Source organism: Maylandia zebra, unplaced genomic scaffold (genome assembly GCF_041146795.1).
Source record: "Maylandia zebra isolate NMK-2024a unplaced genomic scaffold, Mzebra_GT3a scaffold11, whole genome shotgun sequence".
NCBI lineage: Eukaryota > Metazoa > Chordata > Actinopteri > Cichliformes > Cichlidae > Maylandia > Maylandia zebra.
In genome coordinates this window covers 4,378,313-4,406,310 of record NW_027490041.1, presented here as the reverse complement: position 1 = coordinate 4,406,310, position 27,998 = coordinate 4,378,313, and the positions used below count along the sequence as shown (strand labels likewise).

General features: G+C 42.0%; 1 long non-coding RNA gene across 1 annotated transcript in view; it reads right to left on the bottom strand.

Annotated features, from left to right (window-relative positions):
* Window positions 1-2,962: 2,962 nt before the first annotated feature.
* Window positions 2,963-27,998, bottom strand: part of LOC143415929 (uncharacterized) — a 260,224-nt gene continuing 235,188 nt past the window's right edge. Inside the window, exon 3 of the long non-coding RNA XR_013096358.1 lies at window positions 2,963-3,678. This is a non-coding gene — a long non-coding RNA (uncharacterized LOC143415929). The remainder of the gene's footprint in view (window positions 3,679-27,998) is intronic.

The window sequence follows — 27,998 nt, the reverse complement described above, 5'->3', positions numbered from 1 at the left end:
GGAACCCCGTTAGCTTCCACAACAGATGTTGCTCGTCTTCCGTCAAATACTCACATAAAATATTACACAATGAAGTGGATTCAAGATATCCACATAATTTCACTCTTACATCCACAGTGAGGTTTCACAATTGTTCAAATATAAGCAATCAATAATAATAATAATATTTCTCTGTCAGCCTTCTCGGTTACGAATCGTCTTCTGCTCCTCTGTCATGCGGCGTCCCACAGGGCTCAATTTTAGGGCCACTGCTCTTTTCACTGTATCTATTGCCTCTGGGTTCTATCCTTAGAAGGCATGGGATCTCATTTCATTGTTATGCCGATGACTGCCAACTTTATTTGACACTAAAACACATGGATGGCATCTCCATAAAACCTCTCTTGACTTGTCTAGATGACATTAAAGCTTGGTTGGCTCTAAACTTTTTAAATTTTAATGAAAAGAAAACAGAGCTGTTGGTGTTTGGACCCAGTGGTCCCTGTGAGTCCTCCCCTGTTGTTTTAGGATCCCTGGAAGTCTATTTTAAATCTGTGGTTACTGACCTTGGTTTTAAGTTGGACAGTGATTTTAAATTGGACAACCAAATCAGAGCAGTGGTGAAGTCCGGTTTTTATCATTTAAGGCGACTGGCAAGAGTAAAATCTTTTCTTTCGAGGCAGCACCTTGAAACAGTGATCCATGCTTTTATTTCTTCCCGCCTGGACGACTGTAACTCACTTTATGTGGGGGTCAGTGAGTCGTTGCTCTCACGTCTGCAGCTGGTTCAAAATGCGGCTGCACGACTCCTAACAGGGACTCAAAAAAGAGAGCATATAACCCCCGTGCTAGCCTCTCTGCACTGGCTGCCTGTGTCTTTTAGAGTTCATTTTAAAATTCTTATGTTTGTTTTTAAATGCCTTCACAGTCTTGCCCCGCCTTACCTCTCTGAGCTTCTTCATCTCCACACACCCTGTCGGTCTCTCAGGTCAGCTGACCAGCTGCTCCTGGAGGTACCGAGATCCAGGAGGAAGCTCAGAGGGGGCGGGGCCTTCTCTATTGTGGCTCCAAAGTTATGGAATGATTTGCCCATGCACGTTAGAGAGGCCCCTTCACTGTCCACTTTTAAATCACGTCTTAAAACCCACTTTTATTCCTTGGCTTTTAACCTCAGTGAGACTTAGTTTCTTTTTTAATTGAAGTAGTTATTTAATTAATGATTTCACTCTTCTTTTATTTGTGTTATATTTATATCTCATGTAATTTTATTTTACAGTTCCAATGTACAGCACTTTGTGTCAGCTGTGGTTGTTTTAAAGTGCTTTATAAATAAAGTTCATAATGTTGATGATAAATATCAATAACATTGAGGCACATTACACAAATTTCAAAAACAAATCATGTCTTACAATATTTACAACAACTAAAAGCTCTGTAAATCGGCTTTTAAGTGTTCATTGAAGTTTTGAATAATTCTCTAATTTTTTAAGGCAACTTATTCCACTTAAAAGTTGCTCTAAATGTAACAGTTTTACAAAACGTTACTTTTAACTCGAGCATTTACTAAATTGCAGCTTGTTGAAAACTGTGTAATATGATGATGTATTTCATCTGGATACTGCAGCTGAGCAGAATAAATGTGGTGTGTTTAACAGAATTGCTTTCTTTAGAACTACAAGTAAGCCATAGAATATTTTAGCCTGTACAGGAAGCCAAGAAAGGTTATTATGCATTTTATCAATATTAGTATAGTATGAACATCTTCACACTAATCTGGACGCCTTATTCTGGACTAACTGAAGTCTGTTAAGATCTGTCTTATTAGCTGCTGACCAAATGATTGAACAATACTCCAGATGAGACATTACTAGTGCATTAATGACATCTTTCATAGTGAAGAAGTGATACACAAAGAGCATTTCATAGCCATAGCTATGCCTTGTCGGCAGAGTTATGTGACATTAGTGATGTTTGTACTTTCAGCGTTAACTTGGTTTTAAAGCCTTTAAAATATACGCCGTTCAATAGTCGACCTTAATCTGACAGAGAATGTGATGATTTTGTGGATAATTAAAGTCAGTCATATATCCACAAACACAAGCTGAAAGTCAGTGATGCTGCTCGGTTTGCAGTCCTGAACATCACGGCACAAGCAGGATCCACTGCACTGTTAATGTTAGCTGTGTTATATTGCTGCCTCTGTTCGGTGGTGTCGAGCCAAACGCACTTTAACGTGTGTTTGAACGAGCTGACGGTTCACTCGTTAAGCTGAAAGAAAGATGCTTTAATCACAGCAGTCACACATGTGTCCACTGCACCATCTGGAACTCTTCTTGTTTACACTCGTAATAACACAAACACTAAATCCTGCTTCTCTGTGCTGTTGTGTAGCAGTGTGTACACCTGAGACTGTCACCTGTCTGTCTGTCCTGCACTCTCTCTCTGTTTCTTTCTCTCTGATTGTGGAATAAAAGTATGAACATGTGTTTATAAGTTACACTTGTGTTTGAATCCTGCAGCTTATCACACATTTGATTTCCATGTGTGACGACTGCAAGTGTCCAGAGTGAGGACAGACTGAGGGAGCCACTGCTGCACATCATCTGTGAGGCTTTGCAGCCCTGATGATCCACCAGGACAAACTCAGCAGTGTGTGAGGAAGAGGAGGAGGAAGAGCCAGCAGCACAGAAATGAAGCCCAACAATCATGTTTCACAGTCCTGTGGTCTCAGCCTCAGATACTCATCAAATCACACAGAGCTCATGTAGAAACAAATGAACTAAATATGTTCTCCTTCATTTCTGTCAAACAAAGCTGTATGAAACGTTTCCAGCTGTTAGTATCATGGTTGCTAGGCAACCTGGGCAGCGCGACGGAGGCTAGACGTCCCATTTCACGAGCCTAAGAGCCTCGCACTTCGGCCTTAGCGGTCTTTGAGTACGCGGCCCTTGAGGACTTTAAAGCTGCAGAACCTGAATCGGGATACAGCCATGATGATCTCCAGCCTCGTGCTCGCCAACATTCTCACCTGAGTTAAGAAGACGATCACTGAAATGGTCTCAGCAGGTCCTTTGATGACAGCAATGAAATGCAGTGGTAAGGCTTTTTGGGGATTAAGTTCGTTTTCATGGCAAAGAAGGACGATGCAGTTCATCTGATCACTCCTCATAACATTCTGGAGTGCAGGCAAAATGCTATTATAAAAACTTAAGCAGCAACTTCTCCAGGTTCCAATATTTATGCAATTCTCAAACCTTTTGGCCACGACTGTATAACCTCTTCTGAAGTTTAGTGGATATTATACATGGTTATGCTCAGGATGTGTCGGCCAGTTTCCACTGGAAACGCCTTTTGGTTAAACTGTCAGCGAGGAATTTGCATTTGCACTGTTACATTTTTATATAACTTTAATGCACATAAACAACAGCTGCTTGTTTCAGTGAAAATACATTGATGGCTTTTTAATAAAGTTGTGCAGCTGTAAAGTATTTTGTCTGGTGTCAATTCTATCGTCAGCTACATCGTTATGGCAAATGTTCAAATGTATATGGTGATAAATATCTTTGCTCATATGGTCCTGCTCTGTCTGTCACCTTCTGTGTTGAGCTCATTGTTTCCTCTGTAGTGGCTGAGCTGAGTCCAAGTAGCTGAAAATGTTCCTCTGCTGCTCCGTCAGACTCTCCTCCTCCTGCTGATCAGCTGGGACACAAAACAGATCTTTGTTAGGCTCCACACTGCACTGAAGAGTCAAAGTGTCTCATATGTTCATCTGACAAGTAAAAGAACACATTTTTGTTTCCCGAGGTGGGCAACTTGTTGGAAACAAACACAAAAGGTTTGAGCACTGATACCTGCCATTGCTGGCATTGAAAGATGCAACGCCAGCAATGTGGATTGTCAAGACTCAAACCAATCATCAAGCAAAGACAACAGGGATCATTTGTTTCTCTTTATTTAGCATTCACAGCATTTGTAGTTGCCTTCTGTGCAGGGGAAGTCCACGCACACTGTGTGGTACCGCCATCCGCAGAAGGTGCATTCAACCTCTGTAAGAGAAACGAGGTTGTCTGAGACTGAAATGATATTCACTAAAGAAGTGGTGATTTGTAAAACTTCACATTTTGATCCGGGACGTACTCTGCATAAAAACAAGCGCTCACTCTTCCTGCTCAACAAATGACAAGGGCGGAGCCTTATACCACGTGATACAGAAGCTGTGCCGTGTGATGCTAAAATTAGCAGGGAAAAAACAACGGAGAGCACGTCAGGGATGACGAGAAAGTGACAGGAGAAAATCCGTCCCGGTCAACCACCCAAACATCAATAACGGGAACCTTATACAGCGCTTCCCTATACCCGTCGACCTCCCGCAGGCACAAAGACATCACGGAGGCTATCACTTATCACCTGACCAAAGATATGGCTCCATCAACACTGTGCAAAACGAGGGATTTAGGAAAACGATCAACACCCTAGACAAACGCTACACAGTGCCGTCCCGCAACTATTTTTCTATTGTTGCACTACCTGCTCTGTACACGCAGCGTCGAGCAACGGTGGAGACGGAATTTCAAGCAGGACAACATTTTGCTGCAACAACAAAACGTGAGACATTTGTTGTTTTATGTTTATTTATTGTTATGAGAGAATCATGATCTCAATTCTAAGCCAAAAAATCGTGATTCTCATTTTATGCAAAATCGTGCAGCCCTAACATTAACACAAAACTATTGTTTCACCAGAGAAACACACATGAAGAGAGAGAGAGAGACAATAACAGCTACCAAACAGTCGTCATAATTCGTCACACAATGAGAAAAGGACAAATCAACAAGTAACAATGACTAATTAATATTAAAATCTGTAACATAATGTATTGTTTGGAGTTTAGTCTGATTGGTTCAGGATGAGCTGCCATTATCTAATCACACGTCTGCTTACCTGCATCTTTTCTCTTTTTTCTAACCTGAGCACCTGATGGCTTTGAACTTTTGTTGTCCATCTTCCATTGGTTTGAATTTTGCGCTCCAGTACAAACACAAATCCCCCAACCCGAGGATCAGCACAATTAACCTAACAGCAGGCACGTGCAGAGGGGGGGCCTAGAGGGGCTTGAGCACCCGCCCCTTTCCTGATGGGTGCCCAAAGTGCTTTTTTGTTGAGGCAACTTGTTTTTTAAAAATTATTATTATTTTTTTTTTAGTGTGTGTGTGTGTGCGGAGTCCTGTCTGTGCCCCTCAACAATAATATTTAACTATTAATCACAGTTTTGCTAAATAAAAGGATCTGGCTTGCATCAGTCACATGATCACATTTAACCAATGATCGCCCTCGACGGCAGAACGCGCTGGTTACGAGCCGGGAACGAGCTCACAAAGAGCACGCGCATTTTTAGCGGTCCAGAGCTGTAGGAGAAACACAAGTTAACTCAGAGACACAGACTGATGCCACAAAACCAGTAAGTAGGTGTACAGCGCACACTGTAGTGTGTAGCACCCAGGAGTATCAGCTTATTACGTACACGTTGGTAAGCTGTCTTGTTGCTACTGACGAACTGAAACAAACGAGCGTGCTGTGTGTGCAACAGCGTGACAAACATTACCTGTCCTTTTATTAACTGCACAGGTAGTGCTGGTCACAGCTGCTGGCTACCTGTGTAAGGCTGTCATGGGTCTGCAGCTCTGTCACCGTGTTAGGGAACATATTTAGTTTTAAAGTATTTAGAAACATATTTAGTTTTAAAGCAAGTTTCTGGGCTTTTCCTGCCTTTCTGGAGGGATTATATTTCACTAAAAACGATCTAATATGCATGTTCACATAATTATGCATTATTATAATTATAATATATTAAAAACACACGCTGTATTTTAAAGAACATACATTAAGAAGCAGATTATATTAGATTTATATTTTAAATAAGACAAAAGTTGGATTTTACAGCAGTAAAATTATTGTATCTCTACAGTTTAAACATGTAATAAGCTTTGCCCTGCACAGAGTGGATAGTGTTAAGGTTCAAAAATTGATGAAGGAGAGTACAAACAACCATGGTCCAGAAGATCTTGGTCAAACAATGATTTTAATGACTACACGCGTGGGAAGACAGGAATTGATCTTCGACTTACTCAAAGCATACACAGATTTTTATAGCATCAGGGTTTGAATTAATGACGCCCCTTCATACGTCACAGACAGATTAGAATATGTTCCAGACATTAGTCACAGTTTACTCGTACATCTTGTACATCTTTTAATAGCTATAAGCAGACATAGAACTTCTCTTTTCTATAACGCCTTCCATACAAGGTAATAATCTTAAGCCCTCATCGGCTACGTTTGCTTTGCCTTGTTGCCCATATTAGATTCTTGATGAAAGTGTGTTGTTGTTATTCAGCCTGGTTCAATGTGCCCCTTTTTAACTTTGAGCACCCGCCCCTTTAAACCTCTCTGCACGGCCCTGCCTAACAGACCTACACCTTAGTTCACAGATTCACTTTGTCTAAGGTTGATTTCTGGGATTTCACACAACCCAGGATTCAGATCGTGAATCCATGATGGGCTTGGATTTACATCATTATAAATGAAATGTGCTCTACTTGGAAGCAGCCGGCCCCGCCCCTTTTGACGGGTTGTGTGAGACTTTAAATCATCAAACTGTAAATTATAAATTTAAATTGTTATTGATCCTTTACCCCGAGTCCTAAAGTGCAGATTTATTTTCTTACTCTTCTTATATTTATTGTTTGTTTACTTGCACCGCTGTAACTGCAGCCTCGTCGTCTCGTCTCTCTATATGCTGGACTGTCTGTAGCGGAGATGACAATAAAGTTTACTTTGACTTCAGCAGCGCGCAGGCGCACCGAGGGCTCTCGCGCTCACTTTATAGAATTTAGAAAAAACATGGGTGCAGATTATAAGTCTGTATCATAATATCTGTTTGTTGTTTTTATTTTGTTTTGCGAGTTGGTTATTAGATGCCGCTCCAGCCAGCCAGAGACTCCCCGCCGCCCCGCCCTCTCCTCCCTGTGCCGCCAGCAGCAGGCGCACCTCGCAAACGGAGGGCGCCCTTACTCCCAGCAAATGGCTCATAGAAAACCGATCGGTGCCTACGAATTTCCCAATATGCGCTGGCATGACGTCGGGGAAGCATGGGTACGACCGATTATTTTATTTTTTTCTTGCCCGTGATGCCCCCCCCACCACGATGCATTCTATTGGTTTGCACACTTACACACACCCAGCTGTGGTTTCCTGTTTTGCTGGACTCTGGAGAGCCCCGCCTTTAACGCTCTTCTCTCACAGAGAGCAACAGAAAACTTGGAAAAACTCCAGATTGACTGAACTCAGTTCAAAGTTACCTTGACACCTTTAGATGTGAGACGTGGTGATGGTCCGCTTGAAGCTGACGCTCCGGTGCGTGTGTCAGAAAGATCAACGCGCTGCTTCAGAAGCACCGTGTCGAGGCTTGATTCGTTTGGCCAGAGTCACGTGATCAGTGACGTCTGAAGCTTCGTTTAGAACGTACCTTTTTTTAAATCGAACTTTATTGAAACACAATGAGTATACAACATACAAACAGAAGAAGTTTACAAAAGAAGAGAACATGAACATACAGAACCAGGAGTAAAAAAATGATGATATGAGTAGGCGAAAAAAATCAACATATAAATATTGTTCTGAGAGGCTTTTTGTTGGTTGAGTCTGAAATTTATTGTATGTACAATTCATATCCTTATAAAAAGGCAGAAATATGGTGTTTTATTAATAAACTTACATTTATGGATATAAAATAGCTAAAAGTATTAACAAATATTTTATAAAAAACATTTATCATTCTTCCTGGGGAACTTAAAGAAAAAGAATAAAACATTTTCCATCGTAAAGAAAACTCCCTTAAAATATGGACAATAACAAAACTGCTAAATTCTTCCAGAATCTCTGTGTAGAGGAACCAAAAGAGATGTGCCACAGTTTCTGGATGATCCCCACAGAAAGTTCAATTAGTATTTATGTCTCTTTTAAATGTTACCATATAGTGACTGGCTGGGTCACATTTATGAAGAATTTTATATGAGATTTCCTTCACCTTGTTCACAATTAGATATTTATGGGATCATCCAGACTGTCTTCCAGGTGATATCTGGAACATGTCGGTTCCAGTAAGATATTCTATATATGGGAGAGACATGAGATCTTCTTGGAATAAACTACGTATTCTCTTATTGCTGTTACCAAGTTCCTGTGAAAAGCAGATTTTTCCCACTGCTGACTCAGCTGGATCAGGGAGAGTGACTGAGGCAGATATTGAGCTGTCAGTGTTTTTATATAACATTAAAGTCCCTGAGGGTATGGCACCAAGCACCATTGAGAATTCCCCAACACTGTTTGACAAGTTTGACGAGCATCTTGACTTTTGGTCTTTGGATATTAACAGTCCTGGATATGTGACTTCTTGTTTAACAGAAATGTTACAGAGAGCATTTGCAGTGCAGCCTTTAATTGCTAGTAATTCACATTTTTTTAGATTTCGACATAAAGCAGATGCCTCAGAGAAATCACTAATAACACTAAGGGCTGGACGGATTTGATTTGCATTCTTCAAGAAGAGTGTGGTGTCATCAGCTAGCTGGCTGATGATGAGCTCCTTATCAGCTGTGCTGATTCCTTGTATAACAGGTCAAATCTCGGGGTGGAGTCTTAATCATTTTAATTGAGCTATTGCCATTCGTGTACAAGGTTTTGATAGCTTTACAGAAAAATGCCAAAGTTTTCCAAAGAGTGGAAAATAAATTGATGTTCAATTGTATCAAAAGCCTTTTAAAAATCCAGGAAGAGAATGAAGCTATAGTCAGATACCAAATCAGAGTAATCAAGTAGATCTAAAACCAGTCTCATGTTCTTAGAAAGGTGTCTGTTTCTCATAAAGCCTGATTGTGTCTCATCGATAATTGTGTCCAAGAACTCTTTTATTCTGTTAGCAAGTACTAAAGCCATAATCTCATAGTCATCATTGAGCAGACAGATGGGTCTCCAATTATCAATAAGAAGTAAGTCTTTGTTTGGCTTTGGAATAAGTGTTATGAGACCCTGAGTAAGAGTAGGAGGGAGGATGTTATTCTCTACACTTCCTATGAAAAGCTGCAGTAAGAACGGAGCCAGGAGATTAGAAAATGATTCTTAAAACTCTGCAGTTAAACCATCTGTGCCGGGAGATTTGTTGGCCTTAAGTGCAGAAATAGGATTACAAACGTCCTCCACAGTCAGAGGGCTGTCACAGTGACTTCTATCTTCCACAACAATAGTTTTTAGGTTTTTAATATTATTGAGAAACAGCGTTGAGACATATATATATATATATATTCTACTTTTCTAAATGATTGACTATTTCAATGGAGAACCTAAATGACACGGACCCGTGTTTGTTATTACATATCTCTATTTTGAATGTGACAAGTCTATCATTGCCTGTTATTCATAGGTATTAACAGAGTTTTTGGCCTTTTTTTCCTCTATAACAGTTAATTGACTCTTTACAGTGGCCTGCTATGGTTAATAATAACATGTTCAGTCATGAGTGAAATCAAAGCTTTTCTTCACTTTAGCATTTAACATTCCCAACAATATAATGTGATACCTTAATTAAAACACAGCTAATAAAACACAATTTTCTTAATGCAAACATCAGTGACTCAACATTAGCAACCAAAGGGTTCAGTCTGCAGCTCACACTCATGTGAAGCTACAGCCTCCCCCTTTAGTCTCTGTCATCCTTCTGCTCCTGCACAAACAAAGCAAGACAAAACCTCCACCCTTCTTCTACAGGCTGGGTGAATTGTTGTGGACATTCACTAATCCTAAAGTCGGCACCGTTTTTGTCTCAGTATCAAGTCAGTTAAATTTTTAGTCGTCAGTCCGTCACAGTCCAGTCACATGCATACATCCACACACATTCATACCAGATATTGCTGATAATGGAGTCTCACACGCAGCCTATTCGAGCCTCCATCACCAGCAAGATGACGTCATCATTTTAAAGGAAAACAGCTCCTTGTTTTTGGACTGGATTGACTCGCTGCAATCCTTTTAGGCTCAGGACTTCTCATGTGATCAATGTCCCATATAAGTGAATTTCTCCCAAGCCCATTATAATCATGGAGAAAAACACTTTGCCACTGTTTCCAGTAAGAATATTTTATAGCGCTTTAAAGTTCAACCTCTCAGGTCTGGATTAAAGAGCTGATTTGTTAAATCGGGAACTCACAAAATACCAAAATATCACCACCGGTGGATCACACCTCTCAGATGTTCTTATCTCAGTGCACTGTAACAAAAGCACAAACAAACGCAACCAATAAAATACTAATAAAGTAACAAATACTGGGGCCCATTGCAAACATGTCCAAGCATAAAACCATCTTTCTCTCTCTTAGAGAAAGAAAACAATCCAAACCTCACTGATAAAATCAACCTAGTGTCAAGCAAAACCCAAAAATCAACCAAAACTTCACCAGAAAGTTTTCCTCCCTCCCGGGACAATATTGTGCAGGAATACAGGCACCATAACTCCTTTTGCACTGACAAAAACATGTTGGATTTACTTGATTCAATAGTGGACACTGGTTGCACACAAAGGTTTTGCTTTGGCAGAAACTTAAACAACTGAGTTAAATCAACACAACCTTTTCATATTCAGTAAAGCTGCATGTTGTGTTCATAAAACACGATTGAAACATGTTCAGATGGAGTAAGTTGAGCTCCTGGAACATTTTAATCCTTCAATTGAAATTGAATGGGTCTACAACAACCACCATCCTCCTATCTCTATCCTGGTTGCAGCAGGGCTGGGAAATAACCCTGAAGTGATAGGTTACCAGGCAGGGTACACCCTGGACAGCTCACCAGTCTATCAGATAGAAACACACAGCCGTTTACATTCATGGATAATTTAGCCCAGGACCTTCTTACTGTGGAGCAACAGCACTAACCAGCATGCCAACAATGGAGGAAATACAGGAAAGCTATGATTTCCTGTATTTGAGGCAGAATTATTTTGTTCTTGCCCTTGACAGGTTAATCCACAATAAATAGCAACAGCATGCATGTGGTGTGTGTGTCGTTGTCTGCCTCTTATAACTCCAGTGATTTTCCTGTAGTTTGAAATCTTATGCGGTGTTGACACAATAATTTGTTGTAAACCAGGAAATTCCCAACTGTGGTAGAAAGCACAGCTTAGCCTTAGCAAATGTTCAAAGAAAAGTCGTCACTTCCTGATTTCTGCTTCACTGATAAATATTGTCACACTGGGGTTTTTGCAAATGATATCAGTGAGCACTGTGTGGCAGCTGGAGTCAGACAACTGAAGCTCCCACAATCAAGACCACAAACAGCTTTCAAAGGAGATTTGAAGCTTTTCTGGCAGCAAGCTTCATGATTTATGGGACTGGAACTGGAACAGAAACTACCTGATCACCAATGGTGAGCTGGCATGGAATTATTTTTATGACATTTAATCAAAGTTATAAATAAGCATGCCCATTAACACATAGTGAGTGAGCATGTTGTCTTCCCACGCAGTGAACAGCGGATGCTAATGTTTTTGTCACTTTTTACAGAGTCAAACTCAAAGTAAGGTCAGTGCTTCCACGCTTTAAACGCTGCACGCTCACACTCTCTCCACACTCGATAGATTATCCATTGTTCATCTGCACACAGCTGCGGTTTTAGTAACGCAGTGTGCTTACGGGAAAGTAACAGTAATCTAATTACCTTTTTTGCAATAGTAATCCCTCACTTTACTCGTTTCTTGAAAAAAGTAATCGGATTACTGCCCATCTCTGGTTGGAGCTGTGCACTTGTGGGTTCCACCTTGTGTACACGTTTATCTTTGCTGTGTGTACTTGTACCTCTGAGTGGAAGCTGAACTCTTGAGTTCGAGTATCGAAGCATCAGCTGTGACGTTAAAGTCCAAACAGCTCGTTCATTTGACGTGCAAATGAACGAAGGTAACGCCGTTTTCATGTGGATGTGTCACTGAGACACTTTCCACATCCACAGCTCACAAAATGGGAAAACTATAGAAGTATAACAATGAAGAAGTTACTATGTTACGGGTCCCAAGGATGAAGACCTCGATGACAAATATGTTACCTGTAAAAGCAGGTGAAGAGCAGAGTAAGGAAGACACGATGCGTCTCTGCTTTCCTCCAGAACGTGTCTGAGTCTGATTTATTTCACACAAATAAATGCTATAAAACACTAAACATGAGCTTTCAATATACTGTTCAGCTGGTTCCTCATTCACATCAATTACATTTACTTATTTCACAACATCAGTGAAATATACTCTTTTTAACTGGTTCACTTTCTCAAGTTCACACTTCTTTCCATAACAGCTACATCCTTTTATCATATCAATAAACACATCACATTGTCTTCTGCAGTGTCTTACTGGCTAAACAGTTCTATTCAATAACAGCATTGGTAAATACATTACATTTGTTCCCTCCAGTAATTTACTGGCAAAATCACTATTTAGTGCATCATGAAACACAGCTTGTTGAATCAACCCATGAATGCCTCTGTTAGCTACACAGAGTTGCTCAGAGTGCTTGTGTTACACTAGCTAATCTACTCAGTCACTTTAACAGAACTATTAACATTCACATCTCACAGAACTGATTTGATTGGAGCATTACAACACGTTTGCACAGAGCATAGGAGCGCACTGACTCTGCTTCACGAGCGCTCCACCTAACGAGCGGGCTCGCGGTGCGGTCGCGCGGGACACTCCTCTGGTTTTCTCCCGTGTTTACATATAAATAACTTTGGCGGACCGCCTTAACTCTCCCATTCACATTAACGTGGGTAACCATGGTGACAATAAACAACATTTTCGGTGCGAGCACCGTGTACCGACCTGTAAAAGCAGGTGAAGAGCAGAGTAAGGAAGACACGATGCGTCTCTGCTTTCCTCCAGAACGTGTCTGAGGAAGCAGCGGAAGGTGGGCTCCACTTACTGCTCCCCGAAACCCCGGAGCAAGCACCAAAGTTCCGCCCTCACTGCTTTCTAACATAAAATGAATCCCTGTTACATGGATTTTCTATCCTCTTAAAGAAACTGAAAATAAATACATATAGCAATGAAAAATGTCCCGTTACATGAGTGTTTTACACAAAATAATATTAATGTGGTCATTCCCTCACAGGGGTGCCACAACTACACTGCTGTTTTGACAGAGACACAGTGTGTTTATCTAACTTGGCTGAAGCCAAAGTTCTCCAGACAAATTCAGTCTGTTTCTGCCAAGTGTGAACTCAATGGATGAGCGCCAGATACACAGAATCAAAAAGGGATAAATTACTTTTCTTATGTCATGTTCCCGTCACAAACTGGCTCAAGGAGAGGGGAAGGAGGAGTCCACAGATGAAATGTTCCTATAAATAAAGTGGAATTTATTCAAACTTTACCAAAACTTCAACACATCAAATACAAGCAGTTCAGCAGGGAGTGGATGTGTGTTGCATGTGCCAGGTGGATGCAGAGAGAGGCCAGGGCCACGTTCAAACCTGAACACGCTGCACAGTGTTTTGTTCCATTTGTTAGGGATGAATGAAATGCTTCCTTGAAAGGATGTGTGCAGTCACCAGTGGGCGTGGAAGCATGTGCGCCCTCATTTGGTGGGTGTGCAAGAAAAGTCATCCTGTCACACAGCAATGCCTACATAAATCACACCACTCTGCTTAAAATAATAATGTTTAGTGAAGCAGGTGAAGCAAAGGGCTGCTTTTAATAGGCTGGGAGACCCAGGTGTGCTGCTTTAGCTGCTGAGCCTCTTATGACAGAACAGCGGAGAGTGGTAAGAAGGGAGGAGGGGGTCTGGCTGTGTTTGTGAACGATAGATGGTGTAACTCTGGGCATTTCTCTATCAAAGAGACGCTATGCTGTAAGGACATTGAGCTGCTAGCGGTTAGCGTGAGACCGTACTATCTACCACGAGAGTTTACACACGTGATTATGATAGCTGTGTATGTCCCGCCCTCTGCTAACGCTGCAGCAGCCTGTGAGGTCCTGCACACTGTAACCAGCAGACTCCAAACACAGCACCCTCAGGCCCTTTTCCTGATCTCTGGGGACTAGTGGGCCTAGTGCAGGGGTCAGCAACCTTTAACACCCAAAGAGCCTTTTGGACCCGGTTTCCACACAAAGGGTCAGGGTTCGGGAAAACACTGGGAGCCGCAAATACTTTGTGACATCTAAAATGAAGATAACACTGTGTATATTGTTTTTACCTTTATGCTTTGTGTGAACAACTACAGTGTGTTGCTAATGAAATCCATGAAGTGCTACAGAGAAAATTACATTTGATTTATGTAATGAACACATTTTGAGCTCTTAAAGAAATATAACAAAGGAAAGCTGAACTCCAATGATCCATGTAGCAAACACAAACTGTTATATCGCCTTTGGGCTTTTGGAGCCTTGACCTGACTTTTAAAAAAAGTGCGTTCATGCGAACATCGTCGGGTCTGCCGTGATATGTTTACAACGGGACTTCTGCTCCTGAACCTCTGCGCACAGCGTCTGCAGGTAAGGTAACTTTATTTATACCCAAAGGCAAGGTAAATTTGCTTTACAGACAAATGACAGCATTTGACATCCCTTTAAAAACACACATACCTAGTAAATATATAAAACTCACTGTGACACATACTTTAATATTTCGAATCAAAAACAGTTCTTATTTAATTCAGTGACAGCAACGGGGACAAAGCTGTTTTTATAACGCTTTGTCCTGCATCTCAGAAATAGAAACCTCCGTCCTGAGGGAAGAAGCTGAAATTCACCCCTTAGAGGATGGGAACCATTTTTAAGGATTGATAAAGCCATCCTCTGTACCTGCTCAGAGTACAGGGAGGCTAAACAAGACTGTGGCTCACCTATCAGACAACTGGACCATCTCACTATCTGATTCAGAGAGTTTTTCTCTGTGACAGAGGTCTGACCGAACCATGCCACCAAACAAAAGGATAAAACAGACTCAATAAAAGAACGATAAAACAAAGTTAACATTTTTTGGTCAATGTGGAAATGAACAAGTTTCCTAAGGCAATAAAGGTGCTGGTGACCCTTTTTACAAACTGATTTGCAATTTTGATCAAAGTTCAGTTTTTCATTGATTATGGTCCCAAGATATTTATATGATTGTACTTGCTCTATTTTCTGACCTTTAATTAAAGTGACTCCGTGCCCATTTTGTTGTTTCCTAAAATCAACAACCATGTCTTTTGTTTTAGATATGTTCAGCTGGAGATAAGACTCCTCCCACCACTGAACAAAGTCATCAATGACTGGGCCGTGGTTAGTTTCACCCTCTTTCAGTAAGCTGACAATAACAGAGTCATCTGCATATTTAATAATGACCCTGTTTTCATGTCTGCCCTGACACATGTTTGTATAGAGAGTGAATAATAAGGGCGATAGGACGCAGCCTTGAGGAGAACCTGTGGAGGAGAACACTGGGTCAGACAGAACCCCATTTATTCTCACTCTTTGTGACCTGTCAGTTAGAAAATCTAAAATCCAGCCCAGCAGGTTTTTCCTGATTTCAAACTGTTCTAAAAGTCTCTTAATTAAAATATGGGGCTGTGTTGTATTAAAAGCCGAAGAAAAATCAATGAAAAGAAGTCTTGCAAAAGTCCCTTTACTCTCTACATGTTTAAGAATCAGATTTAGTAAAGTCAAAAGTGCGTCCTCCACTCCTCTGTTGGGCCTGTATGCAAACTGCATTGGATCCAGCTGACCTTCAGTCTCTTCATAATCACATTTCTGATGATTTTTTTTTTTTTTTTTTTTTTTTTTTGTGTCCCGTTTGGATCTATAGCCATCAGAATTGTTGTCTTGAGGCCAAGAAAGATGCCAAGCGGATTTATTTTACCAAGTGGATCATCATGGCCTTGCCATATTGGTCCATTTGATTGACCTTTATTATAATTATGAATTTATTTTATTTTCAGTTGCAAACGGGACAGACATAACTGTGGGATAGGACAGGGGGAAAGAATGAAAGAAAGAGGGGGAGAGAAAGAAAGAAAACCAAAGGGGAGAAGAGACGGTGAGAAGGGGGGGAAGAGAGAAAAAAAAACAAACAACAAAAAAAACTCCTGGGTCACCTGTATGGAGAAAAAAAAAAAAAAACAGAGGAGACAGCAAACAACAAAGAGCAACATAATAATAGGGAAAAAAAAGCACCATCACAATAAACTAGCTATTCATAGATATCAATAGTTACTAAATAATAAACGATATTGTTCAGCACGCAAGATAGACAGCCCACAATGTGCTTTGAGGCAGCAGCCAAGAAAGCTGTAGTCCGCGTCTGTGAATACCCATGTGTGCATACCTGTGTGGATCAGCATGCTTGCATTCCAAAGGTTTCTCCATGTAATGATCTGCTAGGGAGTGTGGGGAGCTACAGCCCTGTCCTTTATGGTATCAAGCAGGTATGGAGGAGATCAAAACTCCAGACATCCAGAGGCCCCCAGAACACAAGAGACCAAGGAAGACCCACAGAGGGGCAGCTGCGCCACTGTCCCAGTAAGAGCTAAGGAGAGTCCCAGATGAGGGCTCATTCAGCAGCCGCGGAGCAGAAGCCAGGGGGAGTTGCAGTGACGCGCCCGTGAGCTCCGCCGGCAGCCAGCTGTGCCTGAGTGACCGAGCCCCAGGCTGAGAGGCCGGGGACACCCCACCTCCGAAATGGCCCGAGCGAGCCCCAATAAGCGGCCGCCAAGGAACAAAGAACCACCAACGCACCGACACCTGAGGGAGTCCGCCACCGGCAGGGGAAGTGGTGGTCGGTGGAGATAGGCCTCCAAACCTTGGAAGGCCTGAGATGTCCCCAGAGAGGTGGCGTCTGATACCCAACCTGACATATAGACACAAACATACAGGCACACACAGACACAAACATCCATTCCCACCCTCATGCTCTCATGTGCACTTCACACTCAACCGACGTGGAGACAGACATAAAGAGACGCTGTACACACGATCACACTCCCCAAGCGTACTCTACAAACCGGGTCTAGGTACCCCTGCCCCTGGAGGGGGGAACTGCACCCAGACCCAGGTGGTGTTACCCTTTTCCCTGCGGTGGGGAGAGGCAGACCGCCCCGACTCCGCAGCAGCAGGGAGGCCCCACACCCCAGACCGCAGCCGGACGGCCAACTCCTCCTAGCCCCCCCGCTCCAGCAGGCCGCAGAGAACGGGGGTGAGAGAAGACTCCAAACCTCCCTCCACCTGCTCATTGTAGTGTTGATGCATGTGTGTTCTAAGGTGCAATTAAAACCCAGGAGGACATGGAGCTACCTACCTGATGATTTTTTCAAAGACTTTCATGACAACTGAAGTGAGGGCAACAGGCCTGAAGTCGTTTAGATTTAGGGACAGGAACCACGACTGCTTCTTTGCAAAGAGAGGGCACATGTTGTGTTTGCAAGGATTTGTTAAAAATAACCTGAAATATAGGACTGAGTTCATCAGCACAAGATTTAATTAGGCGGCCACTAATATTATCAGGACCCTGGCTCTTGTTCACATTGACTGTATGAAAGGCCTTTTTAACATCGCTGAGCCACAGTCACCCATGGCTCAGGGGGTTGGGAATAGACTCATTCTGCTGTGTGGACAGGAACACATGTGACATCACTTCCTGTTTGTTTGTGACTGAAGAGGAAGAAGTTTACAAGGAATCATTTAGAAGAGTTTCAAACATCAACTGATTGAATCCATGAATCTGAAAACGTGTTTGTGAGTGAAAGAGACAGACATGTACAGACTGAACTATCTGTTCAACAGTCAGAGTGTTTCTGTAACAGGAGACACTCTTTACACTCCACTCAGCACAGGGACACTGAGGAACCAGGATACCAGACTCTAAACCCAGGATAAAGAGTTTGAGTGAATGTGGTGTTGAAGGTGTGGAGGTGGATCAGAGTGTCAGAGGAGACTCTGTAGAAGGACAGAGTGCCAGCAGGACAGTCCACATACACTGCTGCTCTGTTAGAGACAGAGGAGGAGGAGGAGGAGATGGATGTTTGTATCTTATTGTGACAGACAGACTGAGGACCACCATCAGAGCAGCTCAGACTCCAGGACTGATCATTGTATCCAAACAAACAGTCAGCACTGCCTCCTTTCCTTCTGATGCTTCTGTAACTCACTGATATAAAAACGTCTCCTCTCCACTCGACCTCCCAGTAACAGCGACCAGTCAGACCATTTCTACACAGCAGCTGACGAACATCAAATCTGTCTGGATGATCAGGATATGACTGAACCTCCTCCACATGTGTCACCTTCCTGTTGTTGTCAGACAGTTGGAGCTTTGTGTTCACTGTGTTTGTGTCGATTGTGAGTTGACAGGAATCTGATGGAGAGAACAAACACAATCCAGCTGCAGTTATTGATCCATCATCTGTTCATTGATTGACACTTTGATGATGACTCCTGACATGATGAAGATGGTTGAATGTGTGCTGCTTTGTTTTCATGAATCCCATTAAAAACACACTTACACTTCCTCAGACCTGGTCTCAACCATCGGACTCCAGCAGGCTCCACCCTGAAAGGAGGAGGGGGGTCAGAGCAGCACAGTCAGCATGCACACATGGACATTACATGGCTCTCACACACACACTGTTACACACTGAGCTCAAAGCTCGGCTCCACTGTTTTATTCAAAGAAATCTACATTTATTTATCAGCACATTTAAAAACAGCTTGAGCCAAAGTGCTGCACAGAGTAGAGAGAAAATAGGAAACATACACAGTAATGACTATAAAGACTGGTCAGGATTGAAAGCTACAGAGTACAAATGTGTTTCCAACCGGCTTTTAAAAATATCCAGTGTTGGTGACGACCTGATGTGAAGGGCGACTGTTCCAGAGTTTGGCTGCAGCCATCGATAAAGCTCACCTCTGTTTTTACGTCTAGTTCTGGTCAGAAGCTGCTTATCTGCAGACCTGAGGGCTCCACTTGGATTCTTTTGTTAAAGAGAGATAAGATGGAGCCAATCCATTCACAGATTTAAAGACAACCAGATCTGGAAGTGGATTCTACCACGTACTGGTAACCAGTGGAAAAAGCTGGTGATGGGTCGTCTAGCACAGACCCACCGCTGGAACCAGACAATTGATGAGGGAGAGAACTGTGACAGCGCCGTTCCTTCACTTGACCTCAGTCGCTCTCGTCTGCTCCCTCGTAACACTGCTCTTTATTGAGCTTACATGAATATGCACAAGTTCATTATGACGTCTTACACAGGTATGAACAAAGAGTACCAGTCTGTGCATAGAGTGTGTGTGTGTGTGTGTGTGTGTGTGTGTGTGTGTGTGTGTGTGTGTGTTCCAGATGTGACCCTGTGACCCCAAAGCTGGTGCTAAGAGTCCAGCGGTCCCCCTAACAAAGGGCTCTTATACTTAACCAGACACAGAGTAGGTGTCCTCCTACACCAGGGGTCTCAAACTCGCGGCCCGCGGGCCAATTGCGGCCCGCAGGACGATAGTTTTTGGCCCCACCTTAATATGAGAATGTAATGTTAGTTTGATAATGTATGACACTTTACAGTGTTGTGGGCGGAGCTGAATTAACCCACCAATCAGGGTGGGATATGGATCTCAGGGGACACCAGCCGGGCTTGATGCAAGCAGGGAAACATTTCTCAATGAGTCAAAGTTCCAGCAGCGTTGCCCTGGAGTGTTTCTTTCTTTCCTGTGCCTGGCTGGCTTCCTCCTTTCTATTGGGCAAACGCCGACATTCGCCCCAGCGCGCTGCGTTCACAACACTTCAAAAAAAGTTGTTTTTTTAAGTTGCTGCCCAGCGGGACATTATACGTATATAGATTTATACACACGTCAGTGGGATTTAAAGTTATTTTTCCACAGAGAGAGATCTCATATTAACTCTCACAGTGATGCGTAGGCGGCGGGATAAAAGAAAAGTCATGAACTCAATGCAGCCCAATTTAGTCTGCAGTCACATAGCGACACCTGTTCATCGGCAACAACAGTCCCCGGTAACCCGGACTAATTATAGGGTCGCACCGTAATTTGTGGCTCGATGTTTTTATTTGCATCACTGCGTTTGCATTGCAGCAAACATGAACATTACATATATTTCAATATAATGTAAAAGCAGTCAAAACAACTAACATCAGAAACAGCTGATGTTATTTGTTATATGTCACGGTGTCATTTCCGCTTCTTTCTCCTGTAACAACAGCCCGGCGCCGTGAGCAGTCGCCTGTTTTGCGCTCGATATCCCTGCACTTTCTACCATCTGCAAACGCCACGGTGTTCGTGTCGTCATGAAAGACATGAACATCGAGCGTAAAAACAAAGGAGACTGCTACCGGCTTTTTATCTGCCGATCGCCGTGCTACGGTTGCAAGAAAAAGAAGCAGAAATGACGTTCTCTACGCGTTGAGACGTTCCCCGTCCGTCGGCTAAACGCTTGATTGAAACTTCAATGCGACAGTGACACCAAGTAGAATTATAAATGTCACATAGCCCAAAACATGTCTTTTTCAAAGCCTGCGGTGAAGAGAAAGGTTGGTGATGAGCACCGACAATTTCAGGAAAAGTGGGAAATGCAATATTTCTTTGTTGAGCACAGGGGCACCCCGACCTGTCTTATTTGCACAGAGAAAGTTGCTCTGCACAAGGAATACAATTTGAAACGTCATTACACAACTAGACATGCTGAGCTGGATGCAAAATACCAGGGAGACGAGAGAGCGAACCGGGTTGCCAGTCTTAAAACAGATCTACTGGGGCAGCAAGATTTCTCCAAGAAAGCAACCAAAGAGAATAATGCAGCAGTCGGAGCCACGTGGTTAGTGAGATGATTGCTAAAGCAGGGAAGCCATTCACAGAAGGTGCATTTGTCTAAAAGTGCATATTGCAGGCTGCAAATATAGTCTGTCCGGGAAAGAAAGGTCAGTTTAGCAACATCAGCCTTTCTGCCAACACCGCAGCAGATCGCATTTCTGACCTGTCAAGTGACATTTATGACCAACTGTGTGAGAAAGCCAAATGTTTCAGTGTATACTCAGTCGCTCTTGATGAGACCACAGACATCACCGACACTGCCCAGCTCCCAATGTATGTCCGTGGTGTTGATGACAGTTTTGAAGTGATGGAGGAGCTGCTCACAGTAATTCCAATGCATGGCCAGACCACCGCTCAGCAGATATTTACAAGCTGTGTGATGCCATTGAGAATGTTGGTTTGCCATGGAAGAGGTTTGTTGGAATAACAACAGATGGAGCGCCATCAATGACAGGGAGGAAACATGGACTGGTGGCACAAAACAAACTGGAAGAGGAAGGCGTGGAGGAGGCTATTGCTCTGCACTGCATCATCCATCAGCAGGTCCTTTGCAGCAAATGCCTGAAGTTTGACAATGTGATGTCTATTGTTGTGAAATGCATCAACCAAATCAGATCCAGGGGCTTAAAGCACCGAAGGTTCTGTGCTTTTTTAGAGGAAATGGAGTCAGAATATGGGGATGTGCTCGACTTCACTGAGGTACGTTGGCTCAGCAGGGGAAATGTATTAAAGAGACTTTTTGAGTTGAGAGCAGAAGTGAAGCCTTCATGGAGAAGGATGGAGTTAGTGTTCCTGTGCTAACTGATCCCAAATGGCTCATGGACTCAGCTTTTCTTGTTGATATGACACATGAGCTTAATGTACTGAACAAGACGTTACAAGGCCAGGGGCAACTTGTCAGTGCTGCCTATGACAACGTGAGAGCATTCTCCACAAAACTGGCGCTCTGGAAAGCTCAGCTCTCTCAGACAAACCTTTGCCATTTCCCAGCATGCAAGGCTCTCGTGGATGCAGGCACACCATTCAGTGCTGACAAGTATGTTGATGTCATTTTGAGGCTACAGGAGGAATTTGATCACAGATTTGCTGACTTCAAGACACACAGAGCCACCTTTCACATTTTTGCGGACCCCTTCTCCTTTGATGTGGAAGATGCCCCTTCTGTGCTTCAAATGGAGCTCATTGAGCTGCAGTGCAACTCTGAACTCAAAGCAAAGTTCAGGGAGGTGAGTGGAAAAGCAGACAAGCTTGGACAGTTTTTGAGAGACTTGAGCCCTAGTTTCCCTCGGCTTTCCCGAATGTTCAAGCGGACCATGTGCCTTTTTGGTAGCACATACTTGTGCCAAAAGCTCTTCTCCACTTTGAACTTCAATAAGTCCAAGTACAGGTCCAGACTTACGGATGATCATCTTCAAGACATACTGAGGGTCGCAACTGCTTCCTCCCTCAGGCCAAATCTGGCTCGGCTATGCGAGAGGAAACGCTGCCAGGTCTCTAGTAGAGATGGACCGATCCGATATTACGTATCGGTATCGGTCCGATACTGACCTAAATTACTGGATCGGATATCGGAGAAAAATAAAAAATGTAATCCGATCCATTAAATATCACGAAAGCACCTCACAAAACTTGCAACACGCCGTAACTCACCTCAGAACGTTAGCACGTTGGAGCAGTATGCATCACGTGATAGAGCGGCTGTGGCATGCGGGACCTGTCGGTGGTCTGGATAGCATTTGGAGCTTCGCTAGCAACCTGGCATTTCATCTTCGACAAAGTTATCCCCGAGAGAAGTAAAGCAAGTGTGTAAGTCCATCTCTGAATGTTTGTAAAGCATTCCCACGTTAAGCTTAACAAGCGACTGCCTCTCGCTCTCCGGCTGCTACTTCAATCATGAAACTGCTTAAATGATCAGCTTTTCTGTCGCGAGTCCGTCTCTCTTGTTTGTTTTTGGTCCACTTTGCACCAGAAAGAGGAAACCAGCGGCTGAACAACAGCAGCACGTTTAAACTTGATAAGCTGTTGTTACAATTTATTTAATATTACTTTCTACACCAGGATCTTTTTCTACGTAGCTGACGCTGGTAACTGTGCAGGGGCGGCTAAACTCTAGCAAAGTTTAGCCAGGGGGGCCGATAGGGCATTAACTGGGAAAAGGGGGCACAAAGACATACTTTTCTTTCTTATTCTCATTTAAAATGTCGAGCTTTTAATAAATAATTATCTGAATCTTACACCCAAAGTTTTAATTTGATGTAAAATGAATAGAAGTCAATTACTGTATATAGTGACTATTAAGTCTAATATATATACCCTAGTAAGCTATAGTACTTTTTACTTTGGGAAGGTACCATCTGTGCAGTCTGCAATTTTGTTGAAGAAAGATGTTGAATCTATTTAATATTTCTTGAAAAGTAATTGATTTCTGTGCATTTTTTTTCACAATGCATCAAATTAAGGTTGATTACGTCGATTAAGCATCATGAGGTGGAGCGTGAGGGGTGGTTCCCTATTTTTTATTTATTTATTTTTGTTGTTGCTGGGAGTTGGAACCCTATTAGTTAGGTTGCTTAATATTTACGCTAAGTACTCTTTAAAATACCAGAATAGGGAGGATGGTGTAGGTCTAAGTTTATTAGATTGATCAGTATTGCTGAACTATGAAATGTTTTTTTTGTATACAGGTATAACAGAATAGCTTTAGTGTAGTTGTTGTTTTAAACTTGAGTATGAACTTGCAGACTTGCAAAATGCAGCAAGATATTTTAAAAAACAGTTTTGTTGATTAAAAAACACTATATCGGATTCATATCGGTATCGGCAGATATCCAAATTTATGATATTGGTATCGGTATCGGACATAAAAAAGTGGTATCGTGCCATCTCTAGTCTCTAGCAGCAAGGAGTAGGCAAGAGAAGCCATGTTCAGAAGAACAGTTCATTTTCTACAGTGTTCCATTCATGTTCAGAAGAAGGTTATAGAACTGTTGATACAGACATTTCAATCTAAATACAGCAGATATAGAAGCCTGAAAGATACACACAAGTTCACTGACTAAAAACATCTTATTATTATTTTATTTATGTATTACAGATTGATTTATTTTCTTATTAATTCTTAATTTGTTTATTTATTTTTCATATTTTGTGTTAAAAAATAAAAATAAAGAGATTTGAGAAGATTGGAATTTTTTAACCATGCCTTTCTTGTGGAAAACCTAATGCGGCCCAGCCTCACCCAGACTCTGCCTGCAGCGGCCCCCAGCTAAATTGAGTTTGAGACCCCTGTCCTACACCATAAATCAGTAAGAGAGGGTACGACCTCTTTCATGGCCCCAAGTGGTGTGTGCATGCCAGAGCATTCTGGAAGGCACACAGAGTCTTTACACACTACTAAGGATCAATCCTCTATCATTATGCAATCAATTATACAACTCTAAGCATATATGAGTAAATATTTCTAAGTATAAATGACAATCAACAATATAAACCTTACAGCTGGTTTTAATAACAGAATTTATTTGTTTCTCAAATGAGAAAGAGCTATCGAGAAACACTCCTAAATCTTTAGTTCTGAACTTTTCCAGTGGGCCAAGGTCAACATTATTAGATAATGCTAATTCTTTTCCCTTACATTATAACAATGTGAGGAGTTAATGCTAAGTATACTGCCATTAGCGGCTAATTCTAATTAGGGGTGAATAATTATTAGTAGCTAATGCTAATATCGTTTTCTCTTCCCTTTTAACAATGTGAACAGCTAGTGCTAGGTAGGCTGATGCTAGCAGCTAATGCTAATTTGACGTGAATTAGCATTATATTAGTGAGGAGTTAATGCTAAGTAGGCTGCCATTAGTGGCTAATGCTAATTTTAGATGAAAAAGCATTAGCAGCTAATGCTCATATTGTTTTCCTTTGCTTTGTAAGAATGACAGCAGCTAGTGATACGAAGTCTACCATTATTAACTATTGTTAATTTGATGTAAATTAGGATTATCCGATAATGGTAACCCTTTTCCCCTGCATTATAACGATGTCAGGAGTTAATGCTAACTAGGCTGCCATTAGGGGCTAACTCTAATTAGGTGAATAATTATTAGCAGCTAATGCTATTATTGTTTTCCCTTTTAACAATGTGAGCAGCTAATGCTAATTTGATGTGAATTAGCATTATATTAGTGAGCAGTTAATGCTAAGTAGGCTGCCATTATTAACTAATGCTACTTTGACGTGAATTAGCATTATATGCTAATACTAATACTGTTTTCCCTTACTTTTTAACAATATGAGCAGCTAATTCTAAGTACGCTCTTGTAAATAGGTAATTCTAATTTAGTGTGAATTAGCATTATTCAATAATGCTAACACTGTTTTCTCTTACTTATTAAAAATGATAGTAGCTAATACTAATACTCTTTCCCGTTGGGTAACAACGATGTGAGGAGTTAATGCTAAGTAGGCTGCTTTTAGAGGCTTATTCTAATTAGGGCTGAATAACTATTAGTAGCTAATGCTAATATTGTTTTCTCTTTCCTTATAACAATATGAGCAGCTAATGCTAATTTGATATGAATTAGCATTATATTAGTGAGGAGTTAATGCTAAGTAGGCTACCATTAGCAGCTAAAGCTAATTTGAGGTGAATAAGCATTAGTAGCTTATGCTAATACCCTTTTCTCTTGTTTTATAATGATGTGAGACGTTAATGCTAAATAGGCTTCCATGAGTGACTCCTTTCCCTTGCATTATAAAGATGTGAAGAGTTTATGCTAAGTAAGCTGCCATTAGCAGCTAATGCTAATACTGTTTTCCCTTTCTTTATACAACTTGAGCAGTTATTGCTAAGTAGGCCACTTTTCTCTGCTAAAGATTTCTGTGACCATGATAGAAACTCTGATAAGCTAATGCTGCTAAGCTAATGCTGTTTATGGGCCCTGTTAGAATCAATATTTCATTCTCATTCTGTTGTTTGAGAACAATAACAGAAAAATGTGCACTTCAGAACAAATTTATTGTGAATTCAGCTGTGAATGTACAGTTTGTCATTGTTTAAGCTTCCATTTCCAAATGTTAGCTGACACTTTATTAGGTACACTGGCATCTATATCAGGTACACCTGTGACCTAAATGTTCCTGCAAACAGACTCCTTGGAGACCCCTACATAAATATCCATGAACTATCCAGCTAGACTAGTGTGTCTGTCCCTGAAAATATTCCTGCATGTGTGATTGTTCATGTGTCATCTGCAGGAAACAAACAGGAAGTGAGTGAAAGACACGGGAAATGTTTCCAGCTCTTCCTCCTCTATCAGATTTTCTCTCCATACCTGAGAGTGTCCAGTCTCCAGCCTGGATCCTTCAGTCCAGCCGACAGCAGCTTCATTCCTGAGGGACCTGGATGATTGTAGCTCAGGTCCAGCTCTCTCAGATGGGAGGGGTTGGAGCTCAGAGCGGAGGCCAGAGAAGTACAGCCTTCCTCTGTGATCAGACAGCCTGACAGACTGCAGACACACAAAACAACAATCTATCTGTCAACAGTTGTTTTCTCTTTGTCACAATAACATCTATCCATCCATTGTAACTTTATTTATAAGTGACAATACCCAACAGACAACAACAGTCATCTGAAGCTGTTTAACAGTGTAAGCAGCAGTTGGTGATGGTGGGAAGAAGATCTCCCTTTGACACAAAGATCCTCCCAGTGAAAACAGGCTCCAGGAGGAGCATCTACCATGACTGGTTGCAGGGTGAGGGGAAAGAGAAGAGATGAGCTCAGAGAGACAAGAACAAAACAGAGAGACAAAAGTTAAGGACACGCAGTAGTGACATATAAAAGCATCAGGAGTGAAAAGAGGGGAGAAGAAAGCAGAGCATCATGGGAAGTCCACCAACAGCCTGAGCCTATAGCAGCATAACTAAGGGATGGTTCAGGGTCACCTGATCCAGCTCGAACTATAAGCTTTATCAAAAAGGAAAGTTTGAAGCTGATCTTCAAAGTAGAGAGGGTGTCTGTCTCCTGAACTCAAACTGGGAGCTGCTGCCACACCCAGTCCAACATAGCCAGGCTTTCTTTGCTGCTTTGACAAAACCTCAAATCCCAGTCAGAGATGATGAGCATCATCACAGTGATGATCATTTCTCTGTAACCCAGGCTTTCTGCTTCAGGATCTGTGCACGCTCACAGAACAAGGAGACCTTTAAACATTATTTCACTAAATGGATGGACTGAGCTCAGCCTACAGATGAACTGGTGCCAGAGATCATAAAGAACATCAAACAGTCAAATTCAACACTTTAATGGAAATATGAGATTAATGCTGCAGACAATCATGAAGCTGCTGAATTCATGAACATCAAGAATGCAGCGAGTGGTAAAATAAAGATTTGACCTCAGTGTGCTCAGTGTTCCTGTCTATTCCTAACATATTCCTAACATGATAGCTGCACTTTAGAGCTCTAAAACTGGAACTGACACATGTTTAAACTCTACATGTTACTCAGTACATTCAGTTCTGACACTCGCCCACAGTCCAACAAAGGAAACATGGAGATCACATCAGTTTGTCACCAAAGTCTAATTATTAGGGCAACTTAACCTGTTATAATCTCGTTAACTCATTAACTGATTAACGTCAGCAATTATTTTAATCACAGTTTTTAAAATCATGATTATTGTGAAAGTGCTCACTGGCTCTGAATATAAAAGCCATGGGTCACAGGAGGGATGTTGATCAGTGCTGGCTTGAAATGGGCGTCATTATGCATCTCAGCCAATGGGAGCATTGAGGGTGGGCCTAATACTACTGCAGCGCTCACATGACCCAGGACAGAAAGAAAGGGGCGGGGACAGAAACATGGAGACAGGTACAGATCTTTGACATGTTCATTTTAAACTGTTCCAGGAGGCAGTGTTGATACAACTAAAGTTATCTGTTGTTGAAGAAGTCGGTCTGAGGAACGTTCTTAGGATCAACAAATGACGGCATGTATGAGCCTCAAGACGCAGCATCACAAGAAGAACACATGAGCTGTAGAAAAAGGAGAGACTACGAAAGCCACGGCGTTACAACATGAACATGCTTGATCAGAGTGTGATTGTGAACAGGAGGAAGACTCAGCTGAGAACAGTGTG